The following is a 21,967-nucleotide window of genomic DNA, read 5'->3' as shown; positions in this document are numbered from 1 at the left end:
CATTTAATATAAATGGACTGAGTACCCCAATTTCAAAAGCAGTACCTCACCTCATGCTCTCTGCAAAAAATGTACTTAATGACACTGATAGGTTGAAAATATAAAGACAGAAAAAGTTATAGAATGTGAGCCATAAGTGTAAACAGCAAGCATAAGAAAGTTTGGTGTATTTGGCTTAATGTCAGATAAAGTAGATTTCAAGAAAAAGAGTATCACTAGGGCTAAAGACTGTCATTTTAGATTGATAAAATGGTCAACTCATTAGAAAGACATTGCAATCCAAATGTGTACGTACCTGATCATATGCAGAGCTTGAAGATAAAGCTCTAGAACAAAGCCCAAGAGACCCTGATAGAACCAAAAGGAGAAATAGACAAATCCGTAATCATGTTAGGAAATTTTATAACCTTTTTAATAGTGTTAGAGAAATCAGACTACCATCCCCCACCACCACTATAAGAACATAGAACATTTGAACAACACAATAAACTAACCTGACCTGAAGGTTATTTGTAGAGGTACAACCAACAACCAAAGAGTACGTATTCTTCTGACATTTTCAAAATAGAACTTATAAGGAGTCAGTCATAAAATAAGTCTCAATAAGTTCAAATGATTGAAATACTACAGAATATTTTCTCTGACAAAAGCAGAATAATCTTAGAAAACAGTGATAATAAATTATTTAGAAAATCCTTTATATTTTTGAAAATGAAATGAGAAACTTCTAAATAACTCATGAACAAGAGAAGAAATAAAAAGACAAATTAGAATATATTTTGACTGAGTGATAATGAAAATACAACATATCTAAATTTGCAGGGACCCAACTAAAAGAGTGCTTAGAGGGAAATGTTCTATAATTGCATATATGATGAAAGAAGAATTGTTTGCATTAAAACAAGCAAACAAACACCTAAGTTCATATATGGAGAATCTAGAAGAAAAAAAAAGAATAAACTGAAACTTAAGTAAGCTGAAGAAAGTTAAAAATAATGAGAAGAGCAAAAATAGGAAAAAAAAAAAACCCAGTTTTAAATGTCAAAACTTCATTCTTTGAACAGCTTAATAAAATTGATAAACTATTTGCAAAATTGATAAGAAAAAAGAGGAAAATACTAATTAAAATGTGAATGTCCATACAGATCTTATAAACATTAAAAATAATAAGGGGAATATTATTAAGAACTTTATGCCAATACATTCAAGAATTTAGGTAGAATGGAATAATTTATTCAAAAACACGACTTACTTGTGCTTGCTTCGGCAGCACATATGCAAAAACACGACTTACCAAATCTGATGTAGAAATGGAAAACAGAAAAACTCTTTATGTATAAAGGAAATTTAATTTATAATAATAAAGAAAAAGCCCATTGAAAAGAAAACTCCAGGTCTTGATGGATTCCCTGGTGAGTTCTTTCAGGTATTTAAATCAGAAATAACATTGATGTTGCAAAATATCTTTCAGAGAACAGAGGTGGAGGGAATAGTTCCTAATTCATTTTATGAGTTCATCATAATTACAGGCCAATAATACTCATAAGCATAAACCCAACAGTTATTAACAAAATACTCTTAACTCCTAAAATATCCAAAAATAGGATAATTCATTTTGTTTGATTGAGGCTTGTCACAGAATGTAAAACTGGTTTGTAATTCAAAAAATTTTCACTCTATTTCATCATGTTACCAGGAAAAGGAGAAAGATCTTGTAATTACTTTTATAGATGCAGCGAAAGCATTTGACAAAACTCAGAATTTATTCCTGAAAGGACAGCAAGCTGAGATGGGAGGTGAATTTGCCAATCTGATAAGGACTATCTATGAAAAACATACAGCCAACATCGCATCAAATTGTCAAATGTTTAGCACTTCCTCCATAAAATAAAAAACAGCATAAGGACATTCGTTCTTAGCACTTTTACTCAACATTGTATCATATATCCCAGCCAGTGAAATAAGGTAAGAAAATGAAGTAAAGAGCACAAATATTACAAAGAAAAAATAAGTTCTGTTTTTTAAAGATTTGTAGGAGAGATTGTTTACATTGGAAATCCTAAGGAATCTGCAAAATCTACTAGAATTAATAATCTGAGCAAAGATGCAGTATACAAAGGGTGAAAAATTGGGGAACCTGGGTGGCTCACTCAGTTAGGCATCTACCTTTAGTTCAGGTCATGATCCTGGGGTCCTGGGCTCCAGACCCATGGGGGGCTCCCTGCTCAGTGGGGAGCCTGCTTCTCCTTCTCCCTTTGCCCTCTGCTCCTGCTCCTGCTCTCTCTCCCTCTTGCTCTCTATCAATGAATGGATAAAATCTTTAAAAAAAAAAAAAAAGGTATGTGTGTGTGAAAAATCAATACATTTCCATATTCTAAGAAAATAGCTATTGCAAAATACAGTTAAATAAAGTTAAAAATATTATTCACCACAGTTTCAAAAAATAAAACAATTCATAATAATTTAACAAAAGAGGTACTGAAAACTAAAAATATTGCTGAGAAATATAGAGGCTTAATTACATGGAGAGAGACATCATCTTCATGGATGGAGAGACACTATATTGTTAAAGTATAAATTTCCTCCAAATCAATTTATAAATTCATGCAATTTGTATTCAAATCATTCAAAGGAATTCATTCAAGGATTTCTGAATCATTCAAAGGAATTCTGACTCTGATTCTAAATTGTATAAGGAATAACAAAGACTTAGCCAATACAATCCTAAAAAAGGAAAATAATGCTGGAGTGCTTATACTACCTGATTATCAAGATTTATAACTTATAAAAATGAAATAGCCAAGACAATGTGGTAAGAGCAGACAGATAGATTAATGGAACTAAACAGAGAGTCCAGAAACAGGTCCAATTGATTTTCAGCAAAGGTTTCAAGGCCATTCAATATAGGAAAAAAAATCTTTTCAGTAAATAGTGATAAAAAACTGGATTAAGTGCACAGAAAAGTAAACTTGATCTCTTTCTTATAACATACACCAGAGTTTGACAAACTTTTCTGCAAAAGGTATGATAGTAAAATAAGTATTTTTAAATTGCTGGGCCATACAATCTTTGTTACAACTATTGAACTCTGTCATTGTCATGCAAAAGTAGCCATTGATAATATGCAACCACATGAATGAACCAATGTTATAATAAAACTTCATTTAAAAAAGAGCTGGTGGCACAGAGTGGTCTGCAAGCTCCAGTTTGCCAACTCTTGCCATTAAAAAGAAATTAAATGGGGTGGCAGGGTGGTTCAGTGGTTTAAAACCTCTGCCTTTGGCCCAGGTCATGGTCCCAGGGTTCTGGAATCAAGTCCCACATCGGGCTCTCTGCTCTGCGGGGAGCCTGCTTCCTCCTCTCTCTCTGCCTGCCTCTTCACCTACTTGTGATCTCTGTCTGTCAAATGAATAAATAAAATCTTTAAAAGAAAATAAATAAGTTAATTAAATGGATCACACATCTATAATAAAAAGCTAACACTACAAAGTTTCCAAAGCAAAATATAGACTATCCTTGCAAACTTGAGGTAAGCAAAGATTTCTCAGATAGGACACAAAAACTCAAACTATAAAAGAGAAAAAGGGGGTGCCTGGGTGGCTCGTTGGTTAAGCAACTGCCTTCAGCTCAGGCATGTTCTCAGGGTCCTGGGATCAAGCCCCACATCTGGCTCCTTGCTCAGTAGGGAGCCTGCTTCTCCCTTTCCATCTACCTGCTACTCTGCCAGCTTGTGTTCTCTCTCTCTCTGTGTCAAATAAATAAAAATGCTTTTTAATTAGAAAAAAATAAAAAAAGAAATAAATTAGATATCTTCAAAATTTTTTTAAAAAATCTGCTTATTAAAAGAAACCACAAGAAAATATAAAAGACAATCCACAGATGAGGATAAAAATTTAGCTAAAATTAAAAACACAGACTACATCACCACATAAAAGCCATTTGCAAACATTGGTCAGTACTTACTGATACACACTTCAGATTAGTGTATTTCATTATTTGTAAAATTTTTTTACACGCTCTGCCTTTCAGCCTTTACACTAAAAACAAATTGTAACCTTGAATCCACAGCTTCCTTCATCCACTCCCCAGCCTGAGACTACGATTTGATGGCTGTGGCTTCACCCACAGCCAGGATTGACTATGTAATTTGGGGGGACCAGTACAAAGTGAAAATGAATGGTAACCCTGTTCGGAATCATTAAAAATGTCAACGTGGCAGCAGCAGAGCATTGACTCTAGAGAGGAGCTTTTCCAAGCATGGTCCTTCGTGTCCGCAGAGATGGCATGCCCATGAAGTCAGCCCTGGTCACAGAAATCATACTTTGTGGGACGCTCTCTAATGATTCTCATGAGCAAACTGGGTTGAGATCCACTGAGAGCACACCGACCTGCAGAGCCACTTGGAGTGACCTGCAAACTAGTACAAATTCAAACAATTATATTCTTAAATGGTATTGACTACTATTTCAAAAAATGAAGATATTACTGTAATCAATAAAGTACACTTTAACATTCCCAAATTAATACATATTTTATCATTTTGTGCAAATGAATTCTAAAAGCATAGTGCCTGAAGGTCAGAGGGAATGCTTGCACTTTAAAAAGGTTGGGATTCACTGCTTTATTACCTATGACCATAGGTAATAAATTTTCTCATAAACACTGTTGTCTTCTGACAGTAGGTGCATCAACAGAAATGGAGTTCCTTTTCCACTAAAATACCCATTCACTATACTACATCCCTAGTAATACAATCCAAACAACTAATGGGTCATATCCTAATTATTTATTTTTTAACGAACATCTTTGTAACTTATATTTTAGCCAAAAGGCTGTTATTGCAAAACCCCAAATATTCTAGATTGGCAGATGACAGGAAACAGGAAAATATGTACCAGGAAGTGGTCTAATGGCAAGAAAAGGTAGGCCAAGAAAAGCAGTGTTCTAGGTTACTATTATTTAAATAATTGAACCATATGCAAGTTACTTATTTAGTAAAGAACTTATTAGAACGCTTAATAAAAGCCTAGTAAAACATCCATAGTTTACAAATATGTATTAAGTAATTTCAAATGGCTGAAAAGAAAACCAGGAGATTATGTATGTACTTTTTCTGTAAACACATTCATTTTTTATTCAACAGTGTGTTTTTAGCCATCTATGATATGGCTGGCATTGTTCTGGCTGCCGAGGGATTTGATCAGTAAATGACAGCGCCCTCCTGCCATGTGTCTCACGTGCCAGGCGGAGGTTTAGGGATGGTTGCTAACCATATGAAGAAAGATTCGTAGATTCGGAAACCCATATGAGGGTTTCACATTACTGAGTCCTAGTGCTCAGAAAAATCATTTAAAGGAAAAAGTCACACAAATAACAATGAAGGGAAGCCAGAGTGAAGGGAAAATATGTAACACCCAGGAGAGGTTCATATATAATTTGGGTACTTAAAAAGTTTGAAAAAATGAGAGTAAACAAAAAAAAGTTATTTTGATTTTTGAGTAGTTTATCAAAATAGCGCAAACAAATTCCATGGGGCAAATGAAAATGAAGGCAGAATTGCATGCACTAAACATTGGGAGCGGTGGGAAAAGTGAATCCTAGGAATAATCTATTTCTTTTGAAAATATTGGAAGTTCTATTTGTGTGACCGACAGCCTTATTTATTGGGGATAACTGTTGCAATGCAAAACAGATGAAGAGTAAGTGGGTTATTATTTTTCCAGTTAAAAGTTTTTTACTGCTGTTAAAATGTATTTTAAATCTTAGGAAAATGAATACGGTATCAAAATTATTAATATTTGTTGAGTGCTCACCATATTCTAGGCACTATGATAATTGATTTATGCATATTACATTCATTTCTGTCCTCCTGACTCATATGTGAAGGAGTTTTATTAACTGAGAATTGGAGGAATGTTTACCCACAATCCCAAAGCTGGGAAATGGGAGAGCAGTGATTCAAACCAATATTATTGTGACATTAAAACACGATGCCGTATGTCACATTTACATGCTCACCAGAGCCTGTGGCTGATGGTGTACATTCATTTGTCTGCTCTACAAATATTTAATTGATTATCTACTATATATATTAAACGAGTGCTTTGCAGTCTATCCTCTAGCTCATTTAACTATCTTGACAACTAGAAGTACTTTCCTGTATCCCCATTGTACAGGAAAGAAATTGGCTAAGAGGATGTGACTTACAGACAACTTACCGTTGGTAAACGGTTTAGCCTTGGCTTAACCCCAGATCTGCTTTACCTCACAGTTCACCATTATATCAAAGCTTTTCATTATACAGGTTTTTCCGGCTATCCCATAGTATATAGCTTTCCCTTGAAACGTTCTGAAAGTCGAAATGGCATAAAGTAAGAGGCAATTACCATTAATCTATATGGAAAAATTTTTTACTTTCCCAGACGCCAAAACTCACTTCTTTTTAGGCTTTTCTGATACCTTAGGACACATCTTGTTAAGGGATGCACAAAATAAATGAAGATAAAGCACAGGTGTTCACAGACACCGTTCCAAGCTGTGGGGGCTGGATGCTGAGAAGTTGAGAGCAGTTCTTGGGGAAGAAGCTTGGCGGGGTCACTCTGGCTGTTTGGGGGGCACGCTGCCTCTGTAAGGACTCACTGTTGAACAATGCTGAATGCTACTTTTGCTTTCTACTTTTTTGGGGGAGCAGGGAGTGGAAATCTTCCTTGGATTTCTTGTTGTTAGCAAAAATAGGTACCATGTAGGTCTTTCGTGAAAGCAAAGAGGCATAAAGCAAACTTCAGAAAAGCTGCGGGGGGATCGGTGTATCATGTTTCTTCCCACACCTGGATAGTGGTAGGGGAACATAATTTCTCTCGTTCTCTTGTATAATTCTGTTTTGGATGACATTGGACACTTTTACCGTAATTTCTTCTTTGTATACCTGTCTTGTTTTTCTTGTCCATACCTGATCCATCTCTGCATTCCAGCAACCAGGGCATTACCAGACACATGGCTGTGGTGTGCCACGTTTCATGACCGCATTTGGTCACGAATTTTCCCAAATTAAGAATGATCAGAAAAGGGAGGTGAATAAATGTTTCTGGAAAATTGGAATGAAGTGTGTTTGTCTATTCGGTATCTGAGGAAGACAGACACCTAGAATGTAAATTAGTAAGTCAAGCTATTGTCTTATGAAAATAATAGAGTCTCAATAAAAAGAAATAGAGACTAGCACCCAGGTTGATTTCAAGACAGTGGTCCCAGGAGCCCAGAGATAAACAGGTCTCACCAAAAGGCAGCTTGCTTTGGGCATTTATAGGAAAATTTCTGAGGGAGTTACAAAGAACTGTGGCTCTCCTTCCTTCCCAGGAGATGTGAGCACAAGGGATCAGAATGATGGAGGTAACACGCAGTCTGAGCTTTATGTTTCCTTTTCTCTCCGAGGCACTCATCAATTTTGCGTGCTATAAATGCAAGCTGGTGTCTCTGACTGAAGAGAAGGTGAAAAGGTGAAAAGGATTGAGGAATGCCTTTCAGTGCTCTCATAAAATAAGAAAGCTCGGAAGAGAAGGTTCTGGGGAGAAGGCAGGAATAGAAATGGGTGTCAAAGGTTGTAGCTATAAAAACATAACATAGAAGAAAAAGAAAGCTCTTCTATATAATATGTATAATATTCTTCTGATAGAAGGTAATTCTTGGTATGCTAAATATAAATAGCATGAAAAACTCCGGGAAAAAAAAAAAGCAAAAAGAAGGTGATTCACTACTGCTGGGAGATGTAAATGCCATCCAAGTGCGGTGAACAGTAAATGTTACAGCAAAGATTATTCTCATCTTAGATGGTAAGCCCTTTGGGGGCAGAGACAAGAACACAGACGACTTCCGATCTCCAGGAGCTTACACAATGCCTAACACATTCGTGTCTGTTGGAGAGAAAAGTAAATATATACACAAACACATACGAACAAGAAGCAGGGGGATAGTAGGTATCCCTGAAATATAAGATAGCTTTGTCACTCTCAGAGTATTTAATAGAAAACAAGCAGGAAATAGGCAGATTTTTTTTTTCCTGCCTAAGGAGATTATTCTTGATGACATTGATCAGAAGTTAAACTATTCCCATCAGAAAGAACCACTCAATAGTTACAAATAGAACAGAAACGAGTGAGCTCGAGTGAGCAGCACCCAGTGTGAATGATCACAGTCTCCAGTGTGAAGTCAGTGATCCGATGAAAAGGACACAGAGAGAGAGAGAACCAATATCAGAAGATCCCTCCAAAGACTTAGAGCCCAGAGTTGGGGAGCAGATGCTGAAGGAAACAATGGCTGGCATGTGGAAGGTGCAAAAAAAAGAAAGACTACAAAAGCATGCCAAAGACGAGATGTTGAGAGAGGAACTGAATTCACATGGGATGAACTGAGCCAACTGCAAAGGGGATTCGCAAATCTTTGGTAATGAATAAAAGTAATAAAAGAAAGCAACAAATCCAAACAAAGAAAATCAATATTGAGGGCTCCTGGGTGGCTCAGTGGGTTAAGGCCTCTGCCTTCGGCTCAGGTCATGATCTCAGGGTCCTGGGATCGAGCCCCACATCAGTCTCTCTGCTCAGCGGGGGGCCGGTTTCCTCTTCTCTCTCTCTGCCTACCTTTCTGCCTGCCTGTGATCTCTGTCTGTCAAATAAATAAATAAAATCTTAAAAAAAAAAGAGAGAGAGAAAATCAATATTGAGACAGTGTACTAGGCAGCCATGTCTAATGAATCGACTACTGGTGAGGAACCCAAATCTAACTGGTTACCAAACTCTAGTGGTCAGAGTATGGGTTCAGCAATTTTTGAAGAATGAGGAGAACTATAATTAGTATAACTGTATAAATTTAACTATATAGATTATCTATGCTCATCCTCAGTGTGAGAATCGGCTGACCTCACTTTGCCTATATGTATAATACTGGAACTCAAATCGGGCAATTCAGGGGGAACTGATTTGTTGACCAGCGACCATGTTGTTACCGGGCAGGGATGGGCTAGGATCATGCCTCTCTGGGTTTACCTGACTCTTGAGTTATCTGGCAGAGAGGAACAAGGGGTTATGTTCTTTTCTTTCTTTCTTCTCTCTCTCTCTTTCTTTCTTTCTTTAAAGATTTTATGTATTTATTTGACAGAGACCCCAAGTAGGCAGAGAGGCAGGCAGAGAGAGGAAGGGAAGAAAGCTCCCTGCTGAGCAGAGAGCCCAATGCAGGACTTGATCTCAGGACCCTGGGATCATGACCTGAGCGGAAGACAGAGGCTCTAACCCACTGAGCCACCCAGGCACCCCTCTTTTCTTTTTTAAAAATATTTTATTTATTTATTTGGCAGAGAGAGAGAGACAGCGGGAGAGGGAACACAAGCAGGGGAGTGGGAGAGGGAGAAGCAGATTTCCCGCTGAGCAGGGAGTCCAATGCGGGGCTGGATCCCAGGAGCCGAAGGCAGATACTTAATGATTGAGCCATCCAGGCAGCCCAAGGGGTTATATTCTTGACACTTTGAAATTCGCTTCAATGAATCCTTTTTATCAGGAACTAGTAGTTTCTGGGAGTAGAAATTGGTAGGTCTCTGCCAGGGAGTGTAGAGATAGTTTATCAGGAAGCAAAAGCACAAGGTGGGATGGTAAGAGCTTTTATACACTCATCAAATTCCTTAGATGTTACCCACTTTTCAGGAGAATCAGAATTAGGGCTATCCCCATAAGAAACTTGAAATGTGATGGACGTTGGGGAGGGCATGTGCTGTGGTGAGTGCTGTGAATTGTGTAAGACTGACGAATACCCCTGAAGCAAATAATGCATTATATGTTAAAAAAAATAATCTAAGAAACTTGAAATGCATTTCTAATAGGATGGTTGATATTTTTGAAGTAATAAATCCATTGAAAGATTTGAAACTTCTCCCTAGAAAAATGCATGTAAATAAAAATTAACAAACAATTTCATGGGATTCTGCAAATCCTTTAAAGTGCATCCATGAACACATATGGAGTCCATAGAATTTAGGTTAAGAAGTCTTGTTCGGGTGACTTTTATGTTGTGAGAAAAAAGCTAAGGGACTTGGGAAAGAAGAGAACTTGAATTTTTGGCTATGTTTTAAATTTAAAGTTGTGACTTCCTAAGATATGAGAATTTAATGGTGTCAAAATTACAGTTTAACTTAGGAGTCCAGGGGGAAAAAATTAAGTTTTTTATAACACTGAGATAAACTTTCTCTGAACATTTAACTGATGGTCTTGAGTCTTACGTAGACTAAATAATTAAAATATATTGCATACCCCAAGTATTTAAATCACAAATTCTGTGTTATGTCAGAAGGCAGAACTGAGTCATTTCAAAATAAATTAAAAAGAATAAAATGAAGATCAGAGAGAGATTTCCTCTAAGACTAAGAGTCTGGAATGAGTAACGGAGCTAAGAAACATTGAAGACACTGACCTAAAGATCAGTGAAAAGCAAACAAGAAGGAAATTATCTCCAATAAACATGCAATGATCTGACAGACAGAAAAAGAGACAGAGACAGAGAGAGAAACTCCAGTTTGCCTTATGTTCTTCAGACTATTGGTTTTCTGTAAACCTATTAACAATAGGAAAGAAAAGAAATCCTATCAGAGATATCAAAATCACCACAGGAAGCTTCCATCAAAGCATGAGAAACGAAAATGTCCTCTTACTGTTGGCAAGTTTTAGATTCCCTTGAAATACAAGCTTCAACCCCACGGACACTAATGGGAACTCCATGTACCCCTAAGAGAAGGGACTCACCCAGTGGAGTGCTGCACCGCCTACACCATGAATCATAATGGAAGCGTGCCTAGGAGCTGGATCCACGGCCAACAGCCATGTGAACGCCCTTGGAGCGAATAAATCTTGACTTTGTAGAAGGCTGATAGTCAGGAAAAATGAGCGGTCCATTAAAAATGTTCTGAATGGATCTAGGGAGCTACCCGGGGAATGATACGCACATCAGAGTCTCATTTAGACACTGCTGTTCCAGACCTAAACCTTTAACTAACACACAAAGAGAACACAAGTAGTTTGTTCCCCTACTCTGAATTTAAGTTTGAACAATGTTAAAGAAGGCTTTCAAAACATGGAGAGAGGACATAGCCTGAAGAGTGGAAACAAGAGCAATTTTCTTAAGTCTCTGACTTTTGTAATATACCAACAAAATGGACAAAACTGAACTATCCTCACCATAAATACTTTTGAACCACTGCAGCAGTGATAAACAGTCAATTAGTTTGCTGAAATCCTAATTATGGCTTCTCATTTTCCTGGTGGATTAAATTCCGTCTAGTTTGCTGTTTTGATTTTAGTAAGGCTGATTTCTTTGCCAGGATTTTGGGTGCAAAACTTAAGAGAACCCCCTCAAAATGGTGACGAGTTAGAGCTGACCTTGTGTGGGGGAGTCATACACATAATTTCAAACCATTGGTCTCTTTGTTGAAACAGTGACCTTCTTATCCTGCTCTCTGGTGTTTAAAATATCAAAGTTATCTCCCAATTTCTTTGGTTTATACCAAAAAGACATTTTGATCCTTAAAAGACAAACATCTCTTAAAAAGAGAGTACTTCTTAGTTTAACTATTGTTTGCAATTTACTGTGGTTAACATATAATAGCCTTTCCTGAATGTGTCTAGAGTTACTATATTGGACATTTGCATGTGTTACATGCAAGAGAATTAGCAAAGTGCATTTTAATTTCATGGTCTAGAAGAGCACTAAAAAAATTTTTTTTGAGATTTATGTTGACACTAATTTATGTCAGCAAAAGTTGGTGTTTTTAACAGATCAAGTGCAGTCGACATCTAATTACTAGACCAACTGAATTTGGATTATTCATGATAGAGCAGAGAATAAACTTTTAACATATTAATTGAAATATGTGATTTCTGCCAGTAATTGAGCATGAGTATAAAACACTGTCCAAATTAATTTTAAACATCTTTGAAAGCACACAGGTTTACATTAGCCAGAACAGCAATCCACACTTTCATGAGGAATCTGCTACAGGTTTTACTAGGCTTCCCTCAATTCAAGGAAAATAGCTTCTCAAAAAGAGGAGTGAAAATCACAGCCTAGGATATCCTCCCCTACTTGTTCTCCAGTCTACTAGACTACCCTCTTGATGTTATTAACAGATTAAAGTTACACAAAAAGATGGGATTGGGAGGGAGACAAACCATAAAAGACTCAATCTCAAGAAACAGACTGAGGGTTGCGGGGGGGAAGGGGGATGGGAGAGGGTGGTGGGGAAATGGACATTGGGGAGGGTATGTGCTATGATGAGTGCTGTGAAATGTGTAAACCAGACGATTCACAGACCTGTACCCCTGGGGATAAAAATACATTATATGTTTATTAAAATAAAAAAAATTAAAAAAAAAAAAAAGTTACACAAAAAGACTTCTGAGATTTTTTAAAAGTATAAAGCCTCCAAAGGTCATCTCTGCCTGCTAACACGGTATTTAAGAACTCCAGCAGCCATGCCCAGTCATGCCCAGCAGTAGGCTATGAAAGAAAAAACAGGTGTAAATGCTCTTCTTTAAACCCAGGGGGCTCCTGGACCAAGGGAATCCTGAAGGAGGACTCCTGGATACTGTATTAGATCTAGGGGTGAGAAGGCCCTATGAATGTCATACCACTGTGAAAATTGTCTTTGATTTCTTACAAAGCACAAAAACCAAAATATGAAATTAGTACCATAAATGGTCTTAAAACCATTAAAGAAATTAGCTTTTAAATTAAAACTCTCCTACAAAAATTTTTTTCAGGCCCAGATGGAATCACTTGATAATTCTACCAAACATTTAAAGAATTAACACCAATTTCACACTATCTTTTCCAGTAGTAGAAGAGGAACACTTCCTAACTTATTTTAGTATTATGCTGATACTAAAACCAGACAAAGATAGTTTAAAACAAAAAAAAGAAAGAAAAGAAAGAGAGCTACAGATGAATATCTTTCAGGAATTTAGAGGCAAAAATCCTCAATTAAATATTAGCAAATCAAATCTGACAATATATAAAGGGAATATACATATTATGTAGATAATATATTAAAGAAAAACCAAGCAGTATTTATTCCAGATATGCAAGGCTAATCCAACATTCAACAATTACTGTAATCCACCGTATCAACAGCATAAAGGAAAAAATCATATAATTATATCAACTGATGCAGAAAATGCATTGACAAAATCCACTACACATTCACAATAAGAACTTTCAGAAAACTAGGAACAGGGGCACCTGGGTTGCTCAGTGGGTTAAAGCCTCTGCCTTCGGCTCAGGTCATGATCTCAGGGTCTTGGGATGGAGCCCCGCATCAGGCTCTCTGCTCAGCAGGGAGCCTACTTCCTCCCTCTCTCTCTCTCTGCCTGCCTCTCTGCCTACTTGTGGTCTCTGTCTGTCAAATAAATAAATAAAATCTTTAAAAAAAATTAAAAAAAAAAAGAAAACTAGGAACAGAAGGGAATGTCCTCAAATGGAAAAAGAGCATATACAAAAAACCTACAGTTAACATCACACTTAATGGTGAAAGACTGAATGGTTTCCATCTAAGACTCGGAAGAAAGCAAGAAAGTCTGGTCTCAGTATTTTTATTCAAAATAGCATTGGAAGTTCTGGCCAGCACGATGAAGTCTCCCCCACCCCAAAATAAAAGAAAATGACATTCATACTGGAAAGGAAAGAAAAATATTGTTATTCATTGCTATTTACAGACGACATGATTTACAGAACACCTTTTAGAATAAGAGAGCTCAGTAAGAGTGAAGAATATTAGATAAACATACAAAAAAGAAAAAAACCCTCAACTGCATTTCTATAAACTAACAATGAACATTTGGAAACAAATTAAAAACACAATATGATTTAAAATTACCCCCCAAAATAAAATATTTCAGTATAAATCTAAAGATACATATGCAAAATCTGACTTCCAAAAATTACAAAATACTGATGAAAGAAATCAAAGAAGACCAAAATAAATTAAGACAAATACAATGTTCATGGATTGAAAGACGCAACATAGTTAAGATGTCGATTTTCCCCACATTGATCCATAGGTTGAACAAAATTACTATCAAAATCCCAACAAGCTTTTTTTTTTTTTTAAACATTGACAAACTAACTCTAAAATTTATATGTAAAGGTGCCTGGAGGTTAAAATAGCTGAAACAATTTTGAAAAAGGAGAATAAAGTGGTAAATATTATTTACCTGGTGAAAAGGCTTATTGTATGGCCACAGCAACAAATATCAACCACAGACAAGTGGGTCGGTGGGCCAGCATAAAGAACCTAGAAATAGACCCTAACAAATGCCCAACTGGTTTTTGACACCGATGCAAAAGCAATTCAGTGAGAAAGGACAGCGCTTTCAACAAATGGTTCTGGAGCAGTCAGACATGAAGAAGCAGAAAAAGTAAACTTTCATGTGAGCCTCACACCTTATATACAAAAATTAACTTAAACTGGCTCACCTCCTTAACTGTAGAACAGAAAACCACAGAACTTTTAGAAACAAACAAACAAACAGATAAAAAACAAACATAGGAGTAACTCTTCATTATTAGAGCTAGCCAAAAAGTTCTTAGGCTTTGACACCAAAAGAACAAGTTGATAAAGGGATCTCATTAAAATTAAAACTCTTACTCTACAAAAGTTACATAGATAAAAAGACAAGCTACAGACTGGGTAAGAAGTATTTGCAAACCATCCATTTTGACACAAGAATTGTAATCAGAATATGCAAAGAATTGTTAAAACACAATAGCTAAAAAAATACAGTGAGAAACTGGACAAAAAACATACGCAGACATTTCACTAAAGAGGATATATAGATGGCAAGTAAATCCACAAAAATATGTTCAACATGATTAGGCATGGAAGAAATAAAAATTAAAACCATATGAGATATAGTTACACAGTTATTGGAATGGCTAACATTAAAAAAGAGAACAGTAATAGCATCAGATACTGGCAAGGATGCAGAGAAGCTGGATCACTCAAACATTGCTAGTGGGAATGTCAAATGGTATAGCCACTCTGGTGGGAAAAAAATTGGAAGTTGTTTTCAAAGCTATACATATACTTAAAATGTTTATCACAGTCTAGCAATTGCATTCTTGGGCATTAATTCCAGAAAAATGGAAACTTCTGTTCACACAAACACATATTCTTGAATATTCACAGCAGCTCTCTGTGTAACAGCCCCAAAGTGGAAACAACCCAAATGCCCTTCAAGGGTGAGTGTGAAGCAAAGCGTGGTGCTTGCATACCATGGAACACTACTCAGCAAGAGAAAGGTGAAGCTATCCAAACATAACTTGGATGGAACTCCAGGAAATTTGAATGAGTAGGGACAAAAACCCAATCTCAACATATTACGTACTATATGATTCCATTATATAGTATTCTTGAAATGACAAAGGATAGAAATGAAGACCAGATGAGTAGTTGCCAGGGATTTGGAAGGGGTAGGAAGGGAGGTGACCGGTTATGAAAGGGTTGGATGAGGGATCATTGTGAAGTTCCGAAACGAGGTGATATTCTGTACGTCGGCTGTGGTGGTGGGCACCCACATCTAGACCTTGGTGGAAATTTCATGAGACTACACACACACACACACGTATAAATGCACAGAAAGCTGGTGAAATCATAAGGCCAGCAGACTGTAAAAACAAAACAAAACATTGACTTTCAGACAAGACCATTCCAAGACGTTATTCTTGTCAGTCACAGCTGTTACCATACTGACCAATTTACAGAGACACATTAACACAAAAGACTCTGTAGGTTGACGCATGTATTGCAAAATTTGCCTCTTCAGCTATAATGAGCCTTGCTATTTGAGACACTCACCTCTATCCTGAAGGTGCTTCCATTTCTTAGTAGTTTGGAATTTAGAAAAAATAGGGATATGGGCAGAATAGTAGGTTAGTAAAATTTCAGGCTCTTCACAGTTCTTGATTCCATGTTAATGGTTATTCCTACATTTCCCCTATGTAAGCAGAACCTGGGTCACTATCAGCTTCCCATCCCATCCATCAGGTGTTTTTGAGAATCCCCAGAGGGTATCTCCTGTGTGTCCATTAACTGTTGTTTTATTTTCTCCCCCTCCCCAGCTCCCCTGATTGAAATCTGCTGCTCTGGATGGCCGTGGTGGAGAGCATCTCATCATTGCTCATATCTGCCTTTAGATTGTTGACATCGCTGACAAACATGGTGTGTTCAGTGCCACAAATACACAAAGCTGAGTGCAAAAGAGACATAGTATATATTTTATTAGAATGAAACCATAACCTTCTTTCTGATTCTGCCACATTTATGACCTGGGCAGCAGAGCATATCTACTGTGATGCAACCTCTAGATAGTTTCTTGAGCCTCTGCCCAGACTCCCCTTTGGAACATAAGTGATCAATATCAGATCTAAGGCATCTAGCTGAGACCTACAACGTACTGCAGTCTCCACGGTAACTAATACCTGATACTCATCCTATGCTGTCCTCCCCATTTTCATCCAGCCTCCATGCATTCATGAAAACCCATTTCTTAATTATTCTTTCACTAAAACAAAATTTAGAATGCTTTCTGCACTCATCACTTTTGATATGTTCTTTCTTATGGGAATTGTGACAAGGGCTTAAAATTAATGTTTCAAAGATTTGTCATTGCTAAGACTCTCGGAGGCATCATAGTTTATAGAAATCTATTGTTCTAGGAAGAATTTTACTTGTGTCATATAGACACCAAGAATGGTGTTGAGATACCAGTATAGTAATTTACTGAAAATGCTTATTTTTAAAAAAATGTTGATTACCTTCAAAATGAGCATATATCCAATTTACCTGGAGAGTCATTTTTATTGGAAGCAAAGTGGTATAAAAGTTGCTCATAAGGACAAATACATAAATAATATCTAATAATCATAATTAATAATAAAATCATGTTTTAGAGATAGATGGGATTTTTTTCACAAAAGCTTTACTGCAATATAATTCACACATCACATAATTCACCCACTAAAAGTACACCACTCAATGGTTTTTAGTATATTTAAAATAGTCCAAACATCACCACAATCAATTTTAGAACATATTCATGACTCAAGAAAGAAATTCTATACCTGTTAGCAGTAAATCCCCCTTCTCATTATTCTAGACTTCTCTAGACTTCTTCTAGACTTCCAGACCCAAGCAACAATGATAATTTCTGTTCCAACAGACTTGTTTATTCTGGACTCCCATGTAAATGGAATCATGTAATATGTGGTCTATTGTAACTGGTTTCTACCTCTTTGCACATTATTTTCCAGGTTCATTCATGTTATGGCCTGTATCAGGACTACATTACTTTTTTATGGATATAAATATCTTTTTTTAATGAATACTATCCCATTTTATGGATATATCACATTTTATTTATTCATCACTTGATGGATAATTAGGTTGTTTTCACTTTGGGCTGCTAAGAATAATGCTACTATGAACATTCATATACAAGTATTTGTGTGGATGTATGTTTTCAATTCCCTTGCATATATACTTAGAAGTTGAATTACTAGGTCATGTGATAACTCCATTTTTAACATTTTGAGAAATTGCAGAACTATTTTCACACTGGCTGTACCATTTTACATTCTTACCAGGAAATATGAGGGTTCCAATTTCTCATTATCCTTATAACACTTGCTACTGGCTTTTTTCTTACAGTTTTCCTACTTGATATAAAGTGGTATCTCACTGTGATTTTGATTTGCATTTCCCTAAAGACTAATAATAATGCTGAACATCATTAGTGATGCTTATTGACCATTCATGTATGTTCATTTGAAGAAATGTCTGTTCAGATCCTTTGTCCATTTTTAAGTGGGCTATTTATTTATTATTGAGTTATAAGGGTTCTGTACATATTATGGATACAAGTCTCTTATCAGATTCATGATTTGCAATTAGGATTTTAAGCACTGTTGAACATAATCTGCATCTTTTATAACTGTGGAAACTGAAGGCTAGAACAATTAAGAGATCTATTCAATGATGACCAGTTTTGGGGGGGGCAGGAAAAAAATGAGGTCAAGATGTCCCTACTACCAGGTGTGGAATGATGCTGCCATTTTAAAAAATAAAGAAATGAAAAGATGTATCTTCCCACATTTTTATTTCTATGCATCAGGTTAGCACTAAATTCTCTCATGATCCATGAAGTAACAGGTCTAACTCCACTGACTTCTACGTTAGGAATCACAAAAGAACTCCTTCGTGAACCTCATTAAACCCTCCTAACCAAGGCGATCTTTTCCACCCAAGTAATAGCTAATAGCATTTCCCAAGGTGCTTGTTATTGAATTCTACTCAACAAGAGATCCATCCTGATGCATATAAACCCCTCAAAAAGAAAACATGTATAAAATAGTATTTTACTAATGAAGATTGAATTTAATGAATAAGACCACATGAGTGTTAAAAACCACAAAAGTGGTGTTGGTTTTATTTCTAGGTGTTAAAAAATACTGTGTCATTAAAGCGTGATAGTCTGGTTTGAAAAATATAACAAATTAAAGTGGGATTTCTCAAGAGGGATTCCTTTCTGAAAAGGTCAGCTATAAAAAAGGGAGAAAAAAAAGATTTCTTACTCCCAAGATCACCAAAATAACATCATTTACTTGTCTCAAGGCCCATGTGTGAAGTTTTATGGTGTTCACCACTAAAAGTAACAAATGTAGTTAGAAGACAATAAAGTTAGAAAAGAATCAGTAACAATGGTATGGGTACTAATAAGACAGAAAACTGAAGTTTTTTTGCCCTCTTCCAAATACCTATTTTCCTTTGTTTTTAGGTCACTTTCGGATAGAAGGTAAAATAGCTTTTGGAAAGTGTACTTCATTGAATATATATAACGGAGGTGTTTAAAATATAATTTTTCCAGAAAATGAATGGCCCTCTATTCCTATGAAATTTGCAGGAATGTCTTTGATGAATGTTTCTCATTCTATATACCTAATTGCCCTTCTCATGTATCTACTTTTAAAAATAGAATATCATGAAATCTATTTTAAAGGGTCCTTTACTTTTGCAGACGACTTTTGTAAATTACTTGGGTAGCAATGGAAGAAATAGTTAGGAGCACATTCTTATTTTAATAGAAGGGGTACACATTTGCAGATGAAAAACACTGATAATGGATTTGTAGGACGGGTTTGGGAGTTTCTCTAAGAACATACAGATCTTGTCCTCCCTGGAAGATGTCTTTTATAACACAGACAAGATGGCTTCAGGTTACCACATTTGAGCTCTGAGGGAGTTCTGGGCTGACCTTAGAAGCCTCAGTCATGTTTGACTTTTACATTCCACTTTACAAAGTCCTAAAATCTGAGAGCAGTTTCCATTTAAATGATGCAGTATTTCAATCTCTCCTTATATCCCTCCTACTCATTTCTAGCCTCTTCCTTGGTTCTACCCTGAAACCCAGAGTGAAAAAAATCACTGATGTTCTAAAAGATGTGAGCACCATTACTGTACTTCAGCCCATGAAAGCAACATTTTGGGAGAAGTAATGTACTTTCAGGGCCATTTTGGTTCCAGATTTTGGTAGGGAGGGAGAGATAGCAATAATTAAAAGGAATACATTAGAGATAATACAGAAGTTTTTTTATTTTGTTTGTTTGTTTGTTTGTTTTTTGTTTTCTCCATGGTAAGGATAGGGGTTGAACTTTTGTGGAGAGATTTTGCCTTTTTTTTTTTTTAAAGATTTATTTCTTTATTATTTGAGAGAGAGCAAGTATACGCAGAGAGAGAGAGAGAAGCAGACTTTCCAGTGAGCAGGAAGCCCAATGCAGGGCTCAATTCCAGGACCCTGAGATCATGACCCCAGCCAAAAGCAGAGGCCCAACCGACTAAGTCATCCAGGTGCCCCTATAGAGAGATTTCTTAAGGTGTATGAAAGGATGCAGTGGGGCACCTGGGTGGCTCAGTGGGTTAAGCCACTGCCTTCGGCTCAGGTCATGATCTCAGGGCCCTGGGATCGAGTCCCGCATCGGGCTCTCTGCTTCCCCCCACCCTCTCTGCCTGCCTCTCTGTCTACTTGTGATCTCTCTCCGTCAAATAAATAAATAAAATCTTAAAAAAAAAAAAAAAAAGAAAGGATGCAGTGTTTTCTCTGGTGGTCCCAAGCACTGGGAGGAAAGAACAAAACAGAAAGGCTGTGTTTCTAGGGACAAGGGAGGCTCTGCAAAATGTGCCAGTGGGCTGGGATCCTCAGAGAGAGAAGCCAGGAAGGTATCTTTCGGTCTTTGATGGTGGGTGGCCAAGAGACCCTTAAGAGCAAAAGAAATGCCAGCTGAGTTCTGAGTTTTGCCATTTTGTTAATTCCTTTCTGATAGCCTCAAGTCTTTCCCGAACCTTTTTAAGCACCAAAGCCTAGTTCAGTAGTGCTTAGGAGAATGAAAGGTGGGGATTTATAGGACCGAAGAGAGGAATGCAGCATAGGAAGCTGCCTGAGCATGGCCAAGAAGGAGATGAGAGGAAATTCTTGGGTGGCTGGGTGGAGAGGGAGGTGACAAGTAACACCCAGTTTGCACAAAGCACCCCCTCAGCATTCTTAAAGATTTTGGGAGAGAGAAGGTGTGGGATTTGTTCAGTTTTGCAAAATGGCAACAGGAGTGATTTTATTTGGGAATATTAAAAGAAAAAACAACCCAGAAGACGAAGTGTCTGGGGAACTTAGATCATGTTTGTAAATTCTGGATTTCCATTGGAAAACGCAATGCCACGCAGTGAGGTGTCAGCCTCATTTCCAAATGCAGTAGAAAATAAAGAGGCGGATTAAAGCTGCAGGTCCCTTTGTCTCAATTTTCTGATTGATATTTTTATCAAATTGTTCAGAGATAATTCTCAGACGTGAACGACTTTCTCGAAGGGATGATTTCATGGCACAGAGTTTTCTTCGGCGGGAGGAAGAGGGGTTTCGTGTAAGTTGGATAGACTTCATAGTCAGCAATCCTCGAATTATATTAGAAGATAATTTCTTGCTGACTAAACAAGTTACTGTACAATATGAGTCAGACACCCTCTCTGGGATTAAAGCAGCTTTGGCTGCCCTACCTACACGAAGAGAACGTTGACCTTTCGACACTGACCAAGACAATGGAGGAACAACTCAGCTGAAACATTTGCAATTTGCAGAACAAGGAGCTGGCATGACTCCACTGAATGATCATTTGCTACATGCCATGAATCTCAAATCACAAAAGGACCTCTCTTCAGTTGTTTCTGTGGCTATCAAAGTAAACAGGTCAGATGAATTATTGATAGCCTTTGGATCATTGAGGCACCATTGGAATGACAAATGATAAGTGCAGTGCAAGTGTACATTCCTCACTTGCCAAATACTCTTCCTCGCAAATTCCTCCCACCTTTCCTTACTTAGACCACCCTCTGACTCAATTGCCTTCTTCCTCCACAACCACTAAACTCATTTTTCAACTTCCATTCACTCTACCCTGTCTTATAGCTATCCCATGAAACCTTTTCCAGACCATCAAATCCATAATAACTCTCTACCTTTTCAGCACTAACATCTAGAACTTCTATTATTTGTAGCATTAATTAAATTACCTAAAATTGATAAAGTCCTCACATGGCATCTAAAAATGTACTAATCACCTACCCTCCCTTTGCCCCCATCTCCCCCGCCAAAAGAAGAGACCATCGGGTTAAGGTTAAAAACCTTCATGAGATTGTTAGTTCCTTCCCTACCTCACTACCCCATGGCACTTAGCTCAGGTTGCCACACGTGTGTATTCTAGCTGGTGAGGAATCCTATCTCTTAGCTTTTTTCTTCTCTTATACCTACCCCAGAACCATGCATTTCATAGGCAGAGTATTTTAATTATCCACTTATTAGATCTTCTAGTTCCTCCATGCTACTGGATTACAGAGAAGTAT

The sequence above is a fragment of the Martes martes genome (genome assembly GCF_963455335.1).
Source record: "Martes martes genome assembly, chromosome: 13".
In the NCBI taxonomy this organism is placed as follows: domain Eukaryota; kingdom Metazoa; phylum Chordata; class Mammalia; order Carnivora; family Mustelidae; genus Martes; species Martes martes.
This window is presented reverse-complemented; position numbering follows the sequence as displayed.